This window comes from Canis aureus, chromosome 5 (genome assembly GCF_053574225.1).
Source record: "Canis aureus isolate CA01 chromosome 5, VMU_Caureus_v.1.0, whole genome shotgun sequence".
NCBI classification, from domain to species: Eukaryota; Metazoa; Chordata; class Mammalia; order Carnivora; family Canidae; genus Canis; species Canis aureus.
The window spans coordinates 63481915-63502982 of NC_135615.1; the positions used below are offsets into that span (position 1 = coordinate 63481915).

The window sequence follows — 21068 nt, forward strand, 5'->3', positions numbered from 1 at the left end:
ATTTCAAAATAAAAAGTTACTTTTAAAAAATATCTTCTCATCTTAAATAGTTGCAGGTAACCACAAAATTCCAAAGTGCTTTTGCTTAGTATTATTAAAATACTGTGTCCTAAGGGCAAAACTATCATACGAGGCAAAACATGGTAGCGAGGGAGGATGGAAATCAGTGGTTCCCAGACTTTGTGGATTCATGGCACACTTTTGAATATCAGAATTTTGGCAGACCTCTCAGAGTGTTTAGGAGACTAGAAACAACATTTAAACAAATTAGGAATAATTACAATGCAATCGTTACCACAGCGGAACAATGTCTCCCAGTGTTTACAAAGCAGTTAGTGGTCACCCTTTCGCACCAGTCCGCTACTTGAGTAGAGTAGATTGTTTACTGCCTTGACTGCACTCTCTTAAATAATCAAAAGCCCTTGCCCATTTGACCTCACACTTTAATCCTGTTCACAGCAGGTTGGACCATGTTTTATGTCTTCCTGTCTGTTCAACTAAACTGTCCATCAGGCAGATACAGCTGCAACGGGATGTATTTTCAATTGTGCACCCATTCAAAGAAAATGTCACATTGAGCAAAATTTGGCCATGCCCCTGTGCCAGGCTGATGGTTCAATAGTATGTGACAACTCTGTGGTTGAGAGCCACAGATCCAGATATTCTAGATGGAAATTCTGCTTATGTTCTTAGCCAATGCAAATTATTTTTAAAGAGCAATTAAAACCCTGTGCTTTTTTGTTCATTTGTTTGGGGTTTTGTTTTGTTTTGCCACTTCAGACTCTGCTGAACTTTTTCCTCTTCCTTTAATTCAGTCTACACCATGTATGCTAACATGGGATTTACAAACTTGTGTATGATTTCTGATTCTTTTTAAATGTGTGTCTCTTCATTCCAGTGAGAATCTGTAAGCTCCATGAAGATAGGAGAACCATTTGCCACCTCTTCTGTTACCTCTCCCGTGGTTCTGGAGTGAGTTCTATTCCATTTTACCTGTAGATTCTAAAAATAACCATTAGGTTGATTTATCGAGATTAGATGATATAAACAAAGACAAGGACACTTTAATCATGCCTATGTTGAAGCTGTGATTGAAAAATTTTGCCAACTGCTGTGCAAAAGATACTGTCAAATGAATAAAAAGACAAGCCACAGACTGGGAAAAAATATTTGCAAAAGACACATCTGATAAAGGACTGTTATCCAAAATGCACAGAGAACTCTTAAAACTCAACAAGAAGAAAACAAACAACTCAACTAAAAAATGGGCAGAAGACCCTGAAAGACACCTCACCAAAGAAGATAGACAGATGGCAAATGAGTAAATGAAAAGATGCTTCACATTGTATGTCATCAGGGAAATGCAAATTAAAACAATAATGAGATACCACTATGCACCTATCAAAATGGTCAAAATCCAGAACATCCTCAACACCAAGTGCTATTGGGCATGTGGAGAAACAGGAACCCTCATTCATTGCTGCTGAGAATGCAAAATGGTGCAGTCACTTTGGAAGACAGTTTGGTGTTCTTTTTCAAAATTTAAGATACTCTTAACATACAGTCTAGCAATGATGCTTCTTGGTATGTATCCAAAGGAGTTAAAAACTTAAGTTCACATGAAAACCTACACACGGGTGTTTATAACAGCATTATTCATAATTGCCAAAACTTGGAAGCAACCAAGATCTCTTTCAGTAGGTGAATGGATGAACTGTGTATGGTACATCCAGATAATGGAGTATTTTTCAGTGCTAAAAAGCAATAAGCTATCAAATCATGAAGAGATACGGAGGAAAGTTAAATGCATGTTAAGTGAAAGAAGCTAATCCGAAAAGGACATCTACTGTATGATTCCAACTATGTGACATCCTAGAAAAGATATGGAGATAGTAAAAACTGTGGAACAGGAGAAAGATCAGTGGTTGCCAGGGGCTAGGAAGTAGGGAGGGATGAATAATCTGAATATAGAGGATTATTTAGGGCAGTGAAATTACTTATATGATGCTATGATAGTGGCTACATGTCATTATACATTTGTCCAAACCTTGAATGCACAACAAGAAGAGTGGCCTGGTGGATATGTTGTGAATTGGGGAGGCTCTGCCTATGTGGGGGTGGAAGGCATATGGGAAGTATCTGTACCTTATTCCAAATTTTGCTGTGAATCTAAAACTGCTCCAAAAAGTCTTAGCATGAAAAAAACCGAAAACAAACCAAACCTAAACAGCCCACCCTATATTCTTCAAAAAACCCATTCTATATTTACAGTGCTCACTTATTCATTTCAATAGCTATCTATGGTTCATGTATTATGTGCCCACCATTGGGTAGGTTCTGAGGACACGGAAGAAGCCAGACAGTGGCATCCTTGACTGCATGGAGCTTACATGGTATCCCCTCCTTAATGGTACCTTAGCACTCAACACATCTCAGTCTTGAAAATGTAAGCTGGTCATTCACAAATGGCTTTGGCACATATAGGCTCCCAAAGGGCAACCCTCCCATGTAGACCTTGAGGTAGTGATACCTCGAGTAATAATGCCTGGGACAATAGACTATACCAAATTAAGAATCTTTAGGACATACTCTCTCGCCGGCTTATCCATCCTTCTCATTTTCCTCATTTTGGATATAGCTTCGGTTTTTCCCCCTAATACATGAGTATAAGACATCCGTTCCTTTCTATGAATATATAATAAAATAGTATTTAGTTGCACATGCTGTTTATTAACCTGCTTTTGAAAGCCTGATGTATTGTGGACCTGTTTCCAAGTCAACAGATACATGGGTTTACACACACATTGGAGTCAGAAAGCAGAGTGTTCAGGCCCAAAATTCATGCTGCCTAGGTTCACATCACAACTCCAGAATCACTAGATTCTGTTGATCTTGAGGAATTTGCTTACCTTCTTTGCGCTATTTATTAATTTTCCAAGTTAAGAATAATAATGACCCCCTTCATTGCATTGCCACAAGAACTAAATGAGAATGACCATAAAGCACAGTATAAGAACTCAATCATGTTAGCTACCTTTCAGTGCCAATTGTTCTCAAAGTAGTTTAAGGCAGTGCAACCCCATTAAAAAAGTATTTTGTAAAGTCCTAAGTAAAGAAACACAAACACACACACACACACACACACACACACACGTGTGCACACATGCAGGCACAGAGTGAAGCTTCTCTAGATGAGGCTAGGGTGGGGATCCTGATTCTTTGATGTCTTACCTAGAAGACTTGATGAGAATACAGAGGTCCAGGCCCTATTCTAGCTTAGTAAGCCTGGAGCCTCCGTGTATTTCCTTAGCTCCCCAAGCGATTCTGGAGCACACAGAAAATTGACAAGCACAGCTCTGCAGTTCCTTGCAGCACTTCCAAAGCCATTGATCCACATCATACTTTTTAATGGGCACATAAACTTCATAGAGCGAATACACACTGATGCATGTAAGCACTCTGCTATTGATGCATATTTAGGTTGTTTGTTTTTTTCTTTTCCCCCAATTTCAACAGTTGCTGCAGGACATGTTCTTATGCATAAATATTCTTCTGTGGGTGTGTGAATGTCTGCAGGATAGACTTTTTAGAAATGAAATTGCTGGGGCCAAAGTATGCATGCTTTAAATTCTGATAAATATCGCCAAATTGCCCTCTGAAAGGTTATATCAATTTACTCTCCAACCAACGGTGTTGAAGAAGGGTACCTCTCTCCCCACTCTGTCATTTTTCTCTCGACTCAGGTTTTAACGCTGTTTATTTTAGGGCATTGATGAAATCCACCTCCGTGATAGATGGGTCCGTAAGCACCTAACTGATTACCTTTCAGAAACGAATTGAGCAACCCCATTGATACTTCAGGAATCATTTTCTTATCAGTGACCTCCTCTGCCACACAGCCAAGGCTGCCACTAATAGGTATGCTTATCTTTGTATCTCTGGCTTATTTAAAAAATATAAGAAATTTTGTTGCTTCTCTTGATTTCAGGCTGAGTTTTCTATTCTTTATGAAAGAGGTTATTATTTATAGTCAAGAAATTCTGAAGTCAAAAAATATAACTCTTCCATTGTTGAGTTCCTGGATGCCTTTCTCCGATCAGAGCCGTATCTCTGAGTAACACATCACGGGAGTGACAGCTCTCTGGTGATTTAGGAGCCTGCCAGATTATTAGAGCATTACCAATGTAAGGATGTATTAGTGTAACACATCATCAGCATGTTATCGCTCTGTGATGAATTGCTCCAAATCAGAACAATGGCCTACAGAAACTATGAATTCTTTTAGAGTTAGAAATGAAATCCTGTTTTTTTTTGAATAAGGAATAAATAAACATGAATGTTCTTTCACAGTGGAGAGAGGTTTAAATCATATATTTTTTGATCTTTTGTTTATCCTTTCGCTCTTGTCTAGTTTGAGCTAGAGATGGGGTCTTCAATCTGGATAGAATAGAGGTTTTCTAGGTAGAAAATTAATTACTCATGCCAAGGGAGGATTAGCATTCAGGAAAAAAAAGGGTCTTCTTCACTTGGATCCTGGTGCTACGTTTCCCTCGACGTCAGAGGGCATTTGTAAATGGGGGACTTTTTCATTTGTGTGTTTGTTTTGAAATGGGAACTCCTGGAGAGCAGAGACCAGCTTTTTAATAACGGTCTGTCACTGCAGTGCCTGAACCATGTGTGTTGAATTCTTGGTGATAGAGAAGACCATGTGTTTCTCCAAAGCCAGAAGTCCCCACCCTTGGAGTCATTCCTTCTCATAATGATAGTGCTTTTGGAATGGGCTCCTTAAAAGTGGAATTATGCCACCCCGAGTGGTGAGAGGTGCTGCATTAACTCCCCACCAGTGTTACGAGCGGCAAGGAACAGAATGTGGGGACCCCCATCTTAGGTTTTCCCTAACGACTGCTTAAAACTTTGGGCCATGGAATTAGGCTGACTTAGCTTTCAATTCTTGCTGTCACCTCCTAGTTCAGGCAGGTTGTGTGACTTCTCTGAGTCAGTTTCTTCATCTGTAGAAAGGGGACGCACCTAGTAACGGCTGAATGGGATTGTTCTGATGGTTAGGTGAGCTGCCTCACAGAAAAGCTTTAGTACGGTGCCTGGCACACAGTAAGTGCCTTATAAATGTTACTAATGGTGGTAGTTGTTTTAAAAAGTAAATGTTAAGATTGGCTGCCCAGAAGAGAAAAAGCCTTGATGTTTTGCTAGCTCTGGGAGACCTTGGGGCACACTTGTATATTTCTAGGCCTAGAGCATTTACATTCCATGTTTCTTTTCAGAGTGTTCTATTGTCTCTGAATTAAGATACATGGTTGTGCTCACTTTTAAAGACATACTTCCAAATAGGATTCTAAGAAACTATGGGTATCTGCAGAGAATTCTCTTATAACCAAGATCCAGACCTGATGAGACCATTTGGAACTGGCCATTGGATTAGCAATGGCAGGTGACAGTTAAAAACTTTTGTATTTATAGGAAATAACCCCCAGGAGCTTCTGCTGTGTCAGCGTGAACCAGGCACTGTGCAAAGTACATTGTATTTGATCCCCTCAACGATGGTGATGGTATGAGGTAGGTTTGAACGTCCCTACTTAGCACATGAGGAAAGCCATGGCTCAAAGAACTCAGGGTACCTGTGTAGGGACACTGCAAGATACAAGTGGAACCAGTTGTCCATTCAAATTTTTCTGATTCTAGAATCTAAGATCTTAACCACTACACATTTCTGGAAACACATGCAGGATGGTTCTACATGTTTTTGAGTTGTGTGGCATTCCTTGAAATAGATACAAGTGGAAAAACACACCAGAGAATTAACATCAGCATCTCAGTGAACAACAAAAAATCGAGGAATCCTGGTTACCCCATGGCCTGGCAATAAGCACAGGCTGAGTTCACCTAATCCAGCAGAGGCTTGCAGGGGACGCATTCCGGAGCCGGACTTGACTTCAACTCACCCACTGCAGTTGCTTCTCATTGTCCTCAGCCCATGCAAGGATGGTATGCTTGCTGTAGATAAGTGAAGATGAGATGTAAAAACCCTCTTCCCATTTCTGCCCCCTCCCTCCTCGTTCCCCCTTCAAAGCAAATTGCAAAGAACAGTTCTGTTCTGATCAGGCATTAAAATGCCATCATAGCACAGAGTTTTGATCAACTTAATCCTGCAGCTTGCTGCCGAAGGCTGTATCAGCATGTCAAACTTTGGGTTATGGGAGAACAATGATCTTCTGTGGCTACTGATTTTTTTTTTTAAAGCACATTCGAATGGAATAAACACATCAGTGCCAGAGACAATATTATAAATTATATCAGTGAACTTTTAATTTCAGTGGGTAGATGGAAAGTAAGTTTGTTGAAATGAGTTTTCCTTGGTCTGTGGGAGTCCTGTTTTCTTTGGAATGGCTTTGGGAGGCTAAGAAGGCCACTATTCCCCTTGATTTTTTTATTTTATTTTATTTTTTTGCAGTTGTTTTGGAGAACAATTTTCTCTGACATGTAGCTGGTTGTTTTATGGCTTTAAGAAATATATTGGTTTATTCATCTGTTGCAACTATAATAATATTGCCATTGGAGTCCAACTCAGTAATAAATCAGGCCATTCTTTCCCACTCTATACAAATAATTAAAATAAAAATCGACTGTGCCAGTGAATTTGTTCTACAAGCTGAATAGAATTGTGTGCTATAAGTCTAGATATTTTGGTTGACACAGGACTGTATATCTTAAAAATAAGAAACCAAAAGGTGGGAAAATAAGATCTTATTTCATTACACGCAATTTATAACATTTATCTTGAAGATAAAGTTGCCTTACTCTGCTGCCTATTAACTAGGAGCCAGAATTCGAATACTGTGGAGTATTCATGGCATTATATCCCTCCCAACCCCCTCTCATTCTCTTCCTTATTTTTCCTTTCCTCTTTTCCTTGCATCATTAAAAAGCAAGTTGAGGTTCATTATTGTAGCTCTGGAAACAAGGGCCTGTTATTTATGCATACATGCTTGCATGTCATATATTTCTATTCACGTGCTACCTTTCTCCTGAAAAGAATTAAGGCAGCTTGCAAAAATACATAATTCAAAATAAAATAAAAGTGAGTCAGAAAAATTGGTGGGAAGGGGGTAGGGGAAGGGGGAGATCAGTTCCAAAGAATAAACAAGGGCATGAGATTGACCCACAAGTGAATGCTATGAGGGCTGGCAAGGGCCACGCATTTGGCTTGGAGGTTCCTTGTAGGATTAATGCCATACTTCCCAGTAGCCATTAGATTAGCGACACATTAATGACTCAGGAGAAGCCAAACTGTACTTGGTAATGACACCAGAGAGAATTTCTCCTCTGGATCCTCAGCAAGAGGATGCAATCACTGAGGGACAAAGGTCTTTGATAACTTCCTTAAGAAATGCAATCAATTAGTTGGGGTTTTCCTTATACTTGTACCCTTCTGAAGGCCAATGGCACAGCATCAAGCAGCAAAAGCATTTCTAAGGAAGCCAAACATGTATCCTAGATAGGGAGTTCTCTCTTGCCCTCGTCTAAGCCGAGCACACCCATGCACACCTATGCTGTAGTTCTTAAATTTCACCATGCATAAGATTCACCCAACAGTTTGTTGAAAGTCAAAGTTGTCAGGCCTTCCTGCTTCCATTATATATGAGGATAAGCCAGGTTATGTTGCAGAAACAAACAGCTCCAATATCTTGGGGGCTTAAAACAACAAGGATGTATTTCTTGCTCATCCTGCATAACTGTTGTGGGCCAGCTAGTGGGGGCCTCGGGATAGGGGTGTCTCTGCTCTATGGCTTGTGCACCAGGGATCCAGGCTAAGGGAGACTCCATCTTTGTGCTTCCATGATTGCCAAGGCAGATAATATATTGGGACAAACTGCATATTTGCTTCTAAAGCAAATGGAGACAGGCATGTTACTTCCAGAGCCCATTTCATTGTCAAAGCAAGTCACCTGGTCATGTTAAATTTCTAAAGGTGACAGGAAAATGCATCCCTGCCTGTGGCCTGGAAGGAGAGAATCTGTATTTTGTATGGGAACCCCAGCTACTTCCAATGCAGATGGCCTCTGGACTATATTCTGAGAAGCACTGGTTTAGAGAAAGGGCCAGATTCTGTATCCCTCAGGCAATCTTCCATAAATATTTCCCTGAACTGGGACTTAGATACATGCTGAGTGATGGTACATTTGAGGTAACAACCTGACAAAGACTTGCTTTGTAGTTGTTCTGTGGAAACAGCAAGTACTATGCCATAAAATGTATGATAGTCACATGTTCTCATGGGCAGAGCTCAGTAGTTAATATGGATATGCCTGATATTAAGATGGTGCCTGGAGACACCTGGGTGGCTCAGTGCTTGAGCATCTGCCTTTGGCTCAGGTTGTGACCCTGGCGTCCCAGGATCGAGTCCTGAATTGGGCTCCCTACATGGAGCCTGCTTCTCCCTCTGCCTATGTGCCTATGTCTCTGCTTCTCTCTCTGTGTCTCTCACGAATAAATAAATAAAATCTTAAAAAAAAAAGATGGCACCTGTTCCAAGGGAAAGTGAATGTCTTACCTATTGGATACCTATAGGATATCTATAGTTGGTCCAAGATTTTTCTCAATAAATCGTTTGGTTCTTATAACACTTGCCATGAGGTCCCAGAGTTCTACACCAGAAATCCTATGACCTGAAATTCTTAGCTAGATGTGAGAGACAGAATCTCTATGAGTCTTTGGGGAAAAAATAACATGCTTAACACATCTAGGCTGGTTCTGGGGCTTAAACATTTTTACTAAACTCCACAGGTAGTTCTGAAGCATCCTCCTGGCTAAGCACAGACACTAAATTGAAAAAAAAAAAAAGAAGCAGCAGCAGCAGCAGCAGCCGCCGCAGCAATTGGAAATAACTCCATCTCTAAAACATCTCAATGAAGTCTCCCTCGAATGATTAATTATTACTTTGCTGTCTCCTAAATTTTAAAAAATTAGTGATGAATGAACATAGTTAAAGATAATATAGATTGTACCGAAAAGGCTTAACAAAAAAATTGTCATCCTTGCTTCTAGAGGCACTCATATGTGACTGTTTCAACCATTTCTTCTGGTATTTGCCACCATATCTGTAAAGTACTCATACTATTATTTATTTGCCATGCATAGAGGTGACCTAGATCAGTGCTAGCCAATAGAAATAAAATGAAGCCTATGTATGTAATTTAACTTTTCTAGTAGCCATATTTTTAAAAAGTAAAAAGAAACAGGTGAAATTGATATATTTGACATATTTTAATAGTATCTTTTGTTTAACCCAATGTATCCCAAATAATATCATTTCAACATGTAATCAATTTCCAAATTATTAATGAGACATTTTTACGTTCTCTGTACTCAGTCTTTGAAATCTCTTGTGTGTCTTACACCTAGAGCATTTCTCAATCCTCCTGGCCACATTTCAAGTACTTCACAGCTGCATGTGGCTGGTGGCCACTCTGAAAGCACTGATTCAGAGGCTTCCTATTATGGCGGATGGAGGTTTATCTTTTATGCAGGTTAAGAACAGGATAACCTGGGGCACCTGGTGGCTCAGTTGGTTGAGCAGTCAGCTCTTTATTTTGGCTCAGATCATGGTCTTAGACTTGTAAGATTGAGCCCTGTGTCGGGGACTTTGATGGAGATTCTCTCTCTCCCTCTACCTCTGCCCTTCCCCCTGTTATCTCTCTCTCTTAAATAAATAAATCTTAAAAAAAAAAAGAGAGAGAGAGAATACGATTACCTGTTATTCTGAATAGTTTTCACAACGCAGTGCTAAAATGTATAATAGTAAATGACAGGGAAATCACTGTGGTGAAATCAGACACTCTTCATGGTAGATTACAGGACTGGGACCCTTAGGCTTGGGATTTGTCAAGAAGGAAATGGGTATATATTTGGCTTTCTGAGACTGATTATTCTTTTGTTTTGGGAAATAAGGCCTAACATTTAGAAGAAAAATATGAGGTCGATGGCATGCTGCTATCCTTTTTTAAAATTTTTTTTTAAATTTTTTTTTATTTATTTATGATAGTCACAGAGAGAGAGAGAGAGGCAGAGACACAGGCAGAGGGAGAAGCAGGCTCCATGCACTGGGAGCCTGATGTGGGATTCGATCCCGGGTCTCCAGGATCACGCCCTGGGCCAAAGGCAGGCGCCAAACCGCTGCGCCACCCAGGGATCCCGCTGCTATCCTTTTTGATAAGACTCTAGCCACAGAAATGACAAAGAGCAACAAATTGCAAGTATCAAGTTCTGAAGACTTTGCCTCTTCCTCAGATTCTGTGTTACATGAGGATTTTTAAATCAAACTGTTAATGTGAGGGGACATTACCCCAACCAGTCAGAAAGCTACTTACATCTTAGAAATCTAAGAGAATTAATCCTTGTACTGGGGACTTGTCAGTTCAGCCTCCCAACATTCATTTTTCCCTTCTAGTAAAAGTACTCCCAAATTCCCCCTGTGCTTTGGGAAATATTCATTCTATGCTGAATCTCAATGGTAGGATGCTTGACTCTGCCTTGCCACTCAGAGAATTTTGGTCCTCCGGCCACAATGATTGGGTTGGGGGTGGGGAAGTGGGCACACATAAACCAAGCTAATTGGGCTCAACCAGAGACATCTTGGGGTTTTTGCTTATGGAAGTGAGAGAAGGCACTCATTTCCCTGGTCTTGAACCTGGAAGAAGGATGTGGCTCTAGAGCAGCTAGTGCCACCCTGTGAAGCTTGGGAGTGCCCACATGGTGGTTGGAGATGTGCAGACATGAAAGGAACTGAATCTTAATCACTGTGTTTCTGCTCCAGAACTCAGCTGTGCTTGAAACCAGAGATCCACTCCCGACAAGAGTAGACCTCCTGAGTTTCTCTTTTTTGGCACAACCGGTTTGTGTTGATAAGATTACAGCATTCCCTCCCATTTTGATGCATTCATCTTTCTCTATAGCAATATTTTCCAGTGTGCATTTCTCAGGTTCATAGTCCCATAAGATTGCTTTGAAGAAAGAAGTGTTTCTGTGGTCAAATGAATTTGCTAAATTCTGTGGACTATCTTCTTCCACTTGGTGATTCTCAATGCATTTTAGCACATTAAAATCTCTCACGATTTCTGAAGTTAAGCAATTTGACTAGCTTTGCTTTTCTAACACTTACTTGTCCATGGTTTTTTGGTTAACACCTGTTAGTCTAGTAGGAACATACTTTGCCAGCTTCTGCTCTAGGAAGGAAGCAACGCTCTCATGTTTCAGGTGATCAGACTGGGGCCACCTCCAATCATGGTACCTCTGGAGATGTTTATGAACTACCATATTGTAAAGGACCATCCATGGGGAGCCATCTGTGAAATAGACATTATGTATCTGGCAGGAAAAATGTAAGTATTTTAGACACACATTTAGATTGCTAGGCAACCAAATTAAGATAAACCTGATATTTAAACCAGGCAGATTGGTTTAACTATCTATTCATGCATTCCATTATTTATTCATGAGCTCAACAAATGTTTATTGAGTCGCTACTTTGTGATTAACTCCTAACCTTATGGAGATAAAAATACAGAGATCATCATATGTGAATCCAACTTGCAATACTGTGATGATTGCTCTTCTGGCTTTTTCCTAACCCTACCGACCATTTATGCTGATCTGGCTTGGGCTGACATTCATGCACCCTCAGAGCTAATCATGAAAGGTAGATAGCATGATCATAGGATCTTACACTGACACAGCATTTGAAGGCTTGACTCCTTTCAAAGATACCATCTTACTTAACTCTAGCAAAAACTGTAGGAGAGAAATAGAAGAGCGATTTTTACCCAGGGAGTACCAGGGGTCTAGAGAAGTTAAATGTCCTGCCCAAGACTATACAATTTTGAACATTCAAAATCAGACTTGGGGCATGGTCTCCTTTTTTTCCTTTTGCCTAAATAGCCAGTGCTATTTATCACTTGCTCAAATTACTCCAATACCTAGGATGTGAAAGGTAGGCTAGAGACTTGTGTTGTCAATCCACAGTAGTCACTAGCCACACATGGCTATTCAACACCGAAATGTGATTACAGCAGCTAAGGAACTGAAATCACAATTTATTTAATTTTAATTAATTTAAGAAAAATTTTAATACTCATTTTAAGTATTGGAACTCTCTTAAGCATGTTTGAAATAACATGGGTATATGAAACTGCTTTTTCCAACTTTAAAATTTATGATACTAAATATCATGTATGTTTTGATGAAATCTTACTGTCTGAATTGAGATGAGCTCTAAGAGTAAAATACTCATCTGATTTAGAAGATGTGGCATGACAAAAGAATATAAGGTATCTCTGTAATATTTTCATATTAGGTATGTGCCGAACCCATAATATGGATATAGCGGCTTAAGTAAAACTATATTATTAAAATTAATTTCACCTATCTTCTTTTTTCTGGATGGAGCTACATAGAAAATGCAAAATCACGGGGCACCTGGGTGGCTCAGTCAGTTAAGCATCTGGCTCTTGATTTTGGCTCAAGTCATGATCTTATGGGTCATGGGATGGAGCCCGGAGTTGGGCTCCACGCTTCAGCAGGGAGTCTGCTTGACGTTCTCTCTCTTCTTCTCCCTCTGCCCCTCACCTTTCCCCCTCTCTCAAATAAATAAATAAATCTTAAAAAAAACCCCACCAAAGTCACAATATATGGTTTGCACTATATTTCTATTGGAGAGCACTGATATAGACTGTGTTGGTGTGGACTGAATGTCTAGCTGCAAAATTTGAAACCTAAGCAAAATGGATGATGGGAAAGCATAGAACCAGACAGAATTCAGAGTATGGCCTCAGGAGTTGCTCGGTTTGGCTGTGTATTCTGGCTCTAGTACCTTCTAACTGAGCAATTTACTTGACCCCTTGAAGGCTATCTCTTTACCTGTAGATTAGGGATAATGTTGATGTTCATTTCATTGAATTTCTCGAGGGCTCAACAAGCTAATGCACACATAACACGTAGACTAGTATTAGGCAATGTTTAAGTGCTCATTACTTTGTTAGTAATAACACTAATTATAATAATACTCTTGGTACAAAATGCAAATAGAATCCCCAGCCTTAGGAAATGATGGTATTTTTTTCCCCCGAACTTCATTTTTTTTTTTTTTTTTTTGAGGTGTCATCCTCTGTTGCAATTCATTGCACTGGACTGCATTAATCATACCCTGTTTTGTTCTTCCTGACAGTAATGAATAGTAACTGATACAAACCAGCCTGCTAGGTCACTGATGAGGTGGCTACAAATGCTCTTTTCCGAGGCAGTTCTTAATTACCTTTTGTGTGTGAAATGCCATATGCTAGAGTTCCTCTGGCTGGAAAGCTGCTCTGGGTTATGATACCACGTTGGTTTTTAAACAATGTCTCTGGTTGATTTGTCTTCTAAATCTCTGGGAGAAGTTTTATTTAGTTGTTGTTCCTTATAATTTTATGTTTTTAATTGGGTGACTTCCTGATTCTTTCTTCCCACATCATTTCTCCATTGATATTTAAGTCCATGAGCCCAGATATGCTTTGAAGGTCTAGTTCCCTGAAGGAATCAGAACCCTGAATGGCAGTGATGTTTATATACCCAGATCGAAGCCTATAGATAGAGCTCTATTATATACAAATGCTGTTTTTAGGACATTGTAAACAACCATCCTACATAATGGCATATATACATAAACATAAAAGTTTTATAACTTTTAAAAGTCTAGGAACTGCTACTGTATTTGAAGATCAGGTATTTCGCCTCCTCAACTACCCAGGGCACATCTGGAAACATGGTTGTAAGTGAAAACGATCTTTCAGCTGCTAAGAACACAGTTGTTGGCAGGCACGGCATTTTATCGAGAAGGAGAGGGTGAGATTTTTCCGAACACACTGATTTATCCATGAATCTAAAACAAGGACTGGCAAGCTTTTTTTTTTTTTCTTCTTTTTTTCCAAAGAGCAGATCATAAATATTTTAGGCTTTACAGGCTATGTGGTCTCAAATCACAACTACTTAATTTGGCCTGTTGTAGACTGAAAGCAGCCATAGACCATGCAGAAAGGAATGAGCATGGCTGTCTTCCAGCAAAACTTTATTTACAAAACAAGTGCTTAGGATTTGGCCCATGGGCTGTAGTCACCCCTGGCCCCACACACCCTCCAGTCTAAAATATAGCAGCAGATTACAAGTAGCAGGACAGAAGGAGGATAGCAGGAAGAAATAGCTTTTGAACAGAAACAAGGATAAAACGATATCTTCAAGGCAGACAGAACCTTATAGAAAGTACATCCATCCAGGGCCCTTCCATGTGGGTGAAAGGGGTCTGTGAGCATAATAACATGATTGATGATGTGATTTCAGATGTGATAACCAAGGTTCACAGTGAAGACCCAACATCCTCCAGGAATGATTACACCATGTTCTGTATATTTTGATTACAAAGACAGAGAATTAGAGAACATATTTGAGAGAGCTACCTCAAATAGATGAAAATAAAAAAGGAATTTTGGTACTTGAAGTGGCAAGTATCAGTGATCTGAAAAACTCTTATATTATTCTCCATTTTCCGAAATCTGTGGCTCTTGAGGTGCTACCATAGTTCCCCCCTCCACCTCCAGTTTTATTGAGAAATCATTGACATACAGCATTGTATAGGCTGAAGGCATGCAGCATGATAGCTTGATGTACACACACTGGGCAATGATGAACACAGTAGGTTCAGCTCACATCCATCTTCTCACATAGATACAATGGAAAGAAAAGGAAAAAAAAAAGGAAAATGATTTTTTCTTTGTAATGAGATCTCTTAGGATCAGCACCCTTAACAACTTTCCTGTGTATCATACATCGGTGTTAGCTACGGTCATCATGCTGTACCTTATATCATTAGTACTTATTTATTGTATATCTGGAAATTTGCACTTGTGACCACCTTCCTCCACTCTCTCTTCTTCCCACCTTCTGCCTCTGGTTACTATGAGTCTGACCTCTTTTCCTGAGTTTTTTATTTGCTTGTTTTATTTTAGATTTCACATAGAAGTGAGATCATACAGTATTTATCTTCTCTGACTTATTTCACTTAGCATAATGCCTGTAAGTTTCATTCATGTGGTCACAATTGGTAGGATATCTTCATTCATCATGGCTGAATAATATTCCATCATATATATGGAAGATACATATATATATAATATATACATATATTATATATATCACAACTTTTTATTAATTCATTCATCGATGGGCTCTTAGGTTATTTCCATGTCTTGGCTCTGCTATGAACATGGATGGAAGTGCAGATATCTTTTTGAGTTATTGTTTTCATTTTCCTTGGATACAGTCCCAAAGGTAGAATTGCTGGATCATATGGTAGTTCCAAACCTGATAGTGGGCTAATATCCAAAATCTACAAATAACTCCTACAACTCAATAGCAGTAAAACAAATAACCCAATTTTAAAAAATGGTCAAAGGAACCGAATAGACATTTCTCCAAAGAAGATACACCAAAGGCCACCGGGTATAGGAAAAGATGCTCAACACCACTAGTCATTAGGGAAATGCAAATGAAAGCCACATGCCCATTAGAATGGTTGTCATCAGAAAGCTAAGAGATGACAAATACTTGTGGGGATGTGGAGAAAAGGCAACTCTTCTGCACAGTTGCTGGGATTATAAATTGGTCCAGCCACTATGGAAGATGTATGAAGGATCTTCAAAAATTTTAAAATAATGCGGCTATATTTTTTTATATTTTGCTCTTTAAACTTGAGACTAGCTAACAAAACCAACTTTCTACATGGATCTTTGAACAGAGTCTCTGTGGGGCTTATGAGAACATTTAAAATCTACATAACCGTCCTTTTTAAAGCAATCTATGTGGAATGATAAGATGTACTTTATGTACTCACAATTCATGCTGATGGCTGAAAACAGTGTTCTCCTAGGAAAAAAAAGAATATCTTGGACCACTATTGCTAAACTTAGGGGGAAATTGGTTGTTTCCAGCTTGGGACCCTGAGACTACATCACTCTCAGCAGTCAGGCTGCTGCTGCTGAGTTGATGTTTTTGAAGGATTTTTTCCAATACATTCTCTGGGACCTTTTTAAAGGAAGGAAATTCTATGACTCACCATTCAACAGATTCTAGCTCTTTCTCCCCTTTGCTCTGAATCATTCTATATTTATCATTATTGATAAGGAACATCAATAATGACTGGGATTTATTCTATTTTTCCCTCAGATATAGTTTGTGTTCACATCATAAAATATGAATTTATACAGACAGCTTTGAAAATTTCCCAGGTTATTTATAAGCCCTCTAAGGTTTTGACCATTAGGGGTTGACCATCAAGGAATAGTAAGGATAAAAAATGATTTTGAAAATATCCTGGCTTTACCCTTTGCAAAAGTATTTCTTCCTATCTATGAGTGTTTTAAAAAAATAACTTTGCAATAATAGTGCAAAGTATTGCATGAAGTTAATACTGGGAGTCTCAGAGCCAGACTCCATAGGCGCAAATCCTGGTTTCATAACTCATGGCTGTGTGATATTGGGCAAATAACTTAACTCTTGTAGACCTGTTTCTTTGAGAGATGGAATCAGTAATTCTATATTTTTCTGAGTCTTTGTGGGGGGTTAAATGAGATAATACACATGGAGTGCTTAGCACAGTGTCGCAGGCTGCCAAGTACAGCCATGCAGATTGTGAACCGTACAACTCTCTGGGCAGGGGTGGGGGTGCCGGTCACATAGACTATAATGCAATGTGGCAGCTCTGGCACAAAGTCAGTGAGTGATAGATGAAGCTATTGTTATATTATTTTTATTATTGATGGGAGACCCAAGGCACACAAATGCTATGAAGCCTGTCTATGATTATATACTTTCTGCGAAAAACCCATCATCATGTGGCAACAACTAGTAGGCAACCATTGTTATCAGCAATTCTGGTGTACTTGTTAGATTCCAATTATTGGAGTAAGATAACCACTAATTGCCCAGTAAAAACTTGGGCTGGATTTTTGTTTTTCTGTGGATTTGATTCACCTGTAACCTCATTCTAGAATTTTCTTTGAGATGACTCTAACCAGGTTATCCGCTGCCTAGTGCCATATTATTCCAAGGAAAATGAAGTCTGCCCATTCATCCATCCATTCATTCATTCACTCATTCGTTTAGAAAATGCTATCAAGTACCAACTTGTAAGTGACACTGTTCCAGGCACGGAGCTTTGAAATGACTAACATGGTTTCTCAAGGGGCTCACAGACCCTTGGGGGGCAGGTGGCTGGCAGGTAAGCAGTTCCTCAGAGCAGGATGAGAATGCCCTGACAGAGTGAGTCGTTAATTCCTTGATTCATTGAATGTTCAATAAGGTATAGATGTATAATAGTGATTAGGAACAAGGCACTGAGGTTGTGGTAGTACCAGGATATTAAAAGTGGTAAGACTTGGTATCTTCCCTAAAAAAGCAACTCCAGGGCAGGCTTCCTGGAGCTGATGAGGCTGGAGTTGATGAGGCTGTCTTGCAGGACAAATAGGAGGAGGGTGCTGGGCGGACAAGAAGGGGAATGGTGTTGCAGTCAATCTGAGGAAAATCCAAGTGCACTGGGTGGGGCTGAGAACTTGCTGTTAGCCCCAGTTGGTGATGCTGTCCAAACATACCATTTTATAACCCCTGTAATCTTTCTGCCTCCGAATTTCAACTTCCTCAAATGCCTAACTGAGAAAAATAACTTCTCATTAACAACCCTGAAAATTTTGGAGAGATCCAAATGAGATGAGTTTGTAGTATTCCTTTGGAAATTGGAAGGAGCTAAGTATTATATAAAATAGGAGAGGTGATCATTTTAAGTCTTGTAGGTAAACCGCAGTGTATGATGCCTAAATTAGGTTAGTGTGGAAGACTGAGATAAAGCTCTGGGAACATGTTCTCCAAGGAAGGTTGGGGTAGGGCAACAAAGAAGGAAGGAAGTCAACATATGTGTCATTGAGGTTGCTGCTTGGCCAACGGAGGTTGGCTTCCACCAGGATCTTCCAGAATAGACAAAGGATGAGAGGTGAGTGGTGTTTTTCCATGGATTCCTATCATTCTACTGAAGGGTTGGATTACAATGGTCAAAAGACACAGTTACCTAGGGAATGCCCACAGTGTTCAGATATCTGGTTCTGGTCCCAGTTTTTAGCTCTAATATGCCTGATAGTTATAGGGACATAGTCTCCTTTCTCATTTTTTTTCTCCTCTAACTCTTATTAATAGAATACGTGCTGGGTAAGATCCACACAAATTAGTGCTACAAATTTGTTAAAAGTGCTACGAATTTGTTAAAAGGCTTCTTCCCCCCCTCCGAGTTTTGATGTTGCTTCTTTTGAGATAATCTTTCTCATCCCCGAACATTCCCACAGAGCGTTGATCTGGCCAAGAAGTACATCCATAATCAAAATTGAATCTTCAGTAACCAAACTATGATTAGATATCCAAACAATTTTTTGAGTTCAAGTAATTCCCTTATTAAAGAGGAAACAATATGATGGCTTTAGGTGGACTGTACCTGGAATTCTCAATTCTGAAAGTCCTTTGAGGGTTTGATAAATGTGCACTTTTTCATAGTAAAACATGCTAAAAGTAATATAGAATTTTATATATATATATATATATATATATATATATATATATATATATATACCTCCTACTGGGCCTTGAACATCCAGCAAGCCTAACCTATCAAAAGGATGCTAAAAATAATCTCATCCACAAAGAGGTTCTGAAGTGTGACTTCTGATAAAACCACTGTTATAACACCCCACTGTAATTTGGTATCTTCCATATCAATGAAATCTCATTTTTCAAAATCTCTGATTAAGTCTGTCTCTGTAGCATAAGGACAATATGTTTGCATTTTCAGGATTTAAATGAGAATGCTTCCATTCACAGTTCTGTGTGAGACACCTTTTTATAAACCAAGGTCCTGCTATCCACGAATTTTGTAGCTTTGAAGGTGAATAGAGGAAGATAGGAAATTTAGGCCAAACGTGTGACCTAATTATTTGAGTTTCTGGATGTGGCAGCTGTTCATGACTTTAGCAGTTTCAACTGAAACAATTAGCCACAAGTCCTCATTCCTTGCTCTTCGGCATCCCTGAGTAGCTCCTATCCCCACTAATTAGCTGAGTGATCTTCAGCAAACTACTTTATAGATGGAAAATTGAAGGTCAGAGTGGAAAAAGTCGAAAGCAATGCTGCAAAGCACCTAGCATGGTGCTTTGCATGTAGTGTGCGCTCAATCAGGAAGTATTTTTGAGCATCTGCTTTGTGCCTGGCACTGTTCCAGAGGTCAAGGTCACTGGTGCCCTGGCAGACAAAGCTTATGTTCTGAATGTTGGAAGGCAGACAAAAGCAAGTAAAGAAAGAAGGATTTCAGGCAGTGGAGACTACTGGGTATGACTTCTGAAACTGATGCTCCAGGAATGTCTCTCTGAAAAGAGGACATTGGCATGGAGGTCTGAATGACAAAGGGTCTGTCCTGGAAATACCTGTGGGCAGAAGGAATGCTGACCCAAGATCCTCAGTTACACATGAGCTTGGCATCTCTGGAAGAGGGCAAGGAGCCCGGGTGTGTACTGAGCAAGGGAGTGGAAAGCAGTGAATTGTGGCAGGGTCTGGATGTGAAGGGTCTGGATGATGGGAAAACCATCTTACTATTCAAACCATCTTGAGATCAGACACCATCATAACATCGTAAGCAAGGGAGTGGCTGGATCTGACCTAAGGTTTTATAAGACCACTGTGGATGCTTTGTGGAGGATAGAACACGGGTGAGGAGTAGAAGCGGGGAGGCCAGAGAGAAAGCTGTTACCATAGGTATTACCATAGGTGATGGGTGGTAAGACTAGAGAAGGAAACAGAAAGAACAGGGAGTGTATTTCAGAGGTAGATGGAAAGATAGGGCTGGAGGTGAAAGTGGAATAGAAAGGGGAGGAGCAAGGATAGTGCCTGATTTTTCGTTTGAGAAACAGGGTAAATGGTGGTGACGTTTTCTGAGATGAGCAAAATGTGGAGAGAGGAGTTACACTGGGAGAGTTGCATATATAAATGTATAGAGATGCGATACTAGTTTGAGTTTCCCCAGAAGCAGCTCTGAGCTAAGGATTGGGGCACCATTGGATTATCCTGGAGGTGATCCCAGGAAACACTAGTGCAAGAGGAGGAGAAGTGAGGTAGGAGAAGAAGGCAGCCAATCGGGGACACATGATCAAGCAAGTTACCAGCGCGGCAAGTCTCCTTGGAGAACTCTGGGGGTCAGTGTAGAACCTTGTACCTCAATGTTATTCCACCCAAGTGGTGACGAAGCTGGGTTTCTTAATCCCATTGGCTGAAGGCTGTTCCTGATGGAGAGTTTCCTGGCACCTCCGCCCCGCCCCCCCCTCCCCCACTGTGTGTGCAGATGGAGAGGCCCCCAGCCATTGGAGAGAGCCCTGAGGTCAAGAGATGCAGGTGCTGGCAGCTAGCACAGGGTCATGACAGGGATGCGAGCAGCACCTGCCACAATACCAAATGGGCAGATGGACCCACATCTGTAGCTCAGGTGAGACGACCTCTACATGGAGAGAGTATTTAAAGCCATGGGACTGGGGGCAGGTAGAGAATCACCTATGGAGAGTTTATGGGTGTAGAACAGAAAGCCTCAGAGCTTAAAGTCCACAAGGCACCCATGAGACCTTGAGGAAGAATGGAAAAGAGTAGCCATTAAGATTGGAGGCAAATTAACCAGAGGTGGTGCCTTCAGAGCCCAGAAAAGTTTTCCACCACAGTGGGTATGATTCACTGTGTCAGATGCCTCTGAGGGTAGAGAAGCTTGGAGAGAGAGAGAGAGAGAACAAACATTGGATCTCACAACTCCCTGATGTTACTTCCAGCACTCAATACTTAAGGTTATTATTATGATTATTAGATTCTCCAAGACCACATTGAGATTCTTTTCATTTGAGCTGCCTTTTGGAACCTTATGAAGCAGGATTCCACATGTGTCCCCGGAAACCGTAAAA

The 21068-nt window shown here is 40.2% G+C and overlaps 1 long non-coding RNA gene across 1 annotated transcript; it reads left to right on the forward strand.

Moving 5' to 3' along the window:
- The first annotated feature begins 896 nt into the window (after window positions 1-896).
- Window positions 897-9547, forward strand: LOC144313482 (uncharacterized). The gene is made up of 4 exons (XR_013379119.1): window positions 897-972; window positions 3830-3918; window positions 5476-5571; window positions 8800-9547. It is a non-coding gene; the product is annotated as an uncharacterized LOC144313482 (long non-coding RNA).
- The last annotated feature ends 11521 nt before the right edge of the window (window positions 9548-21068 follow it).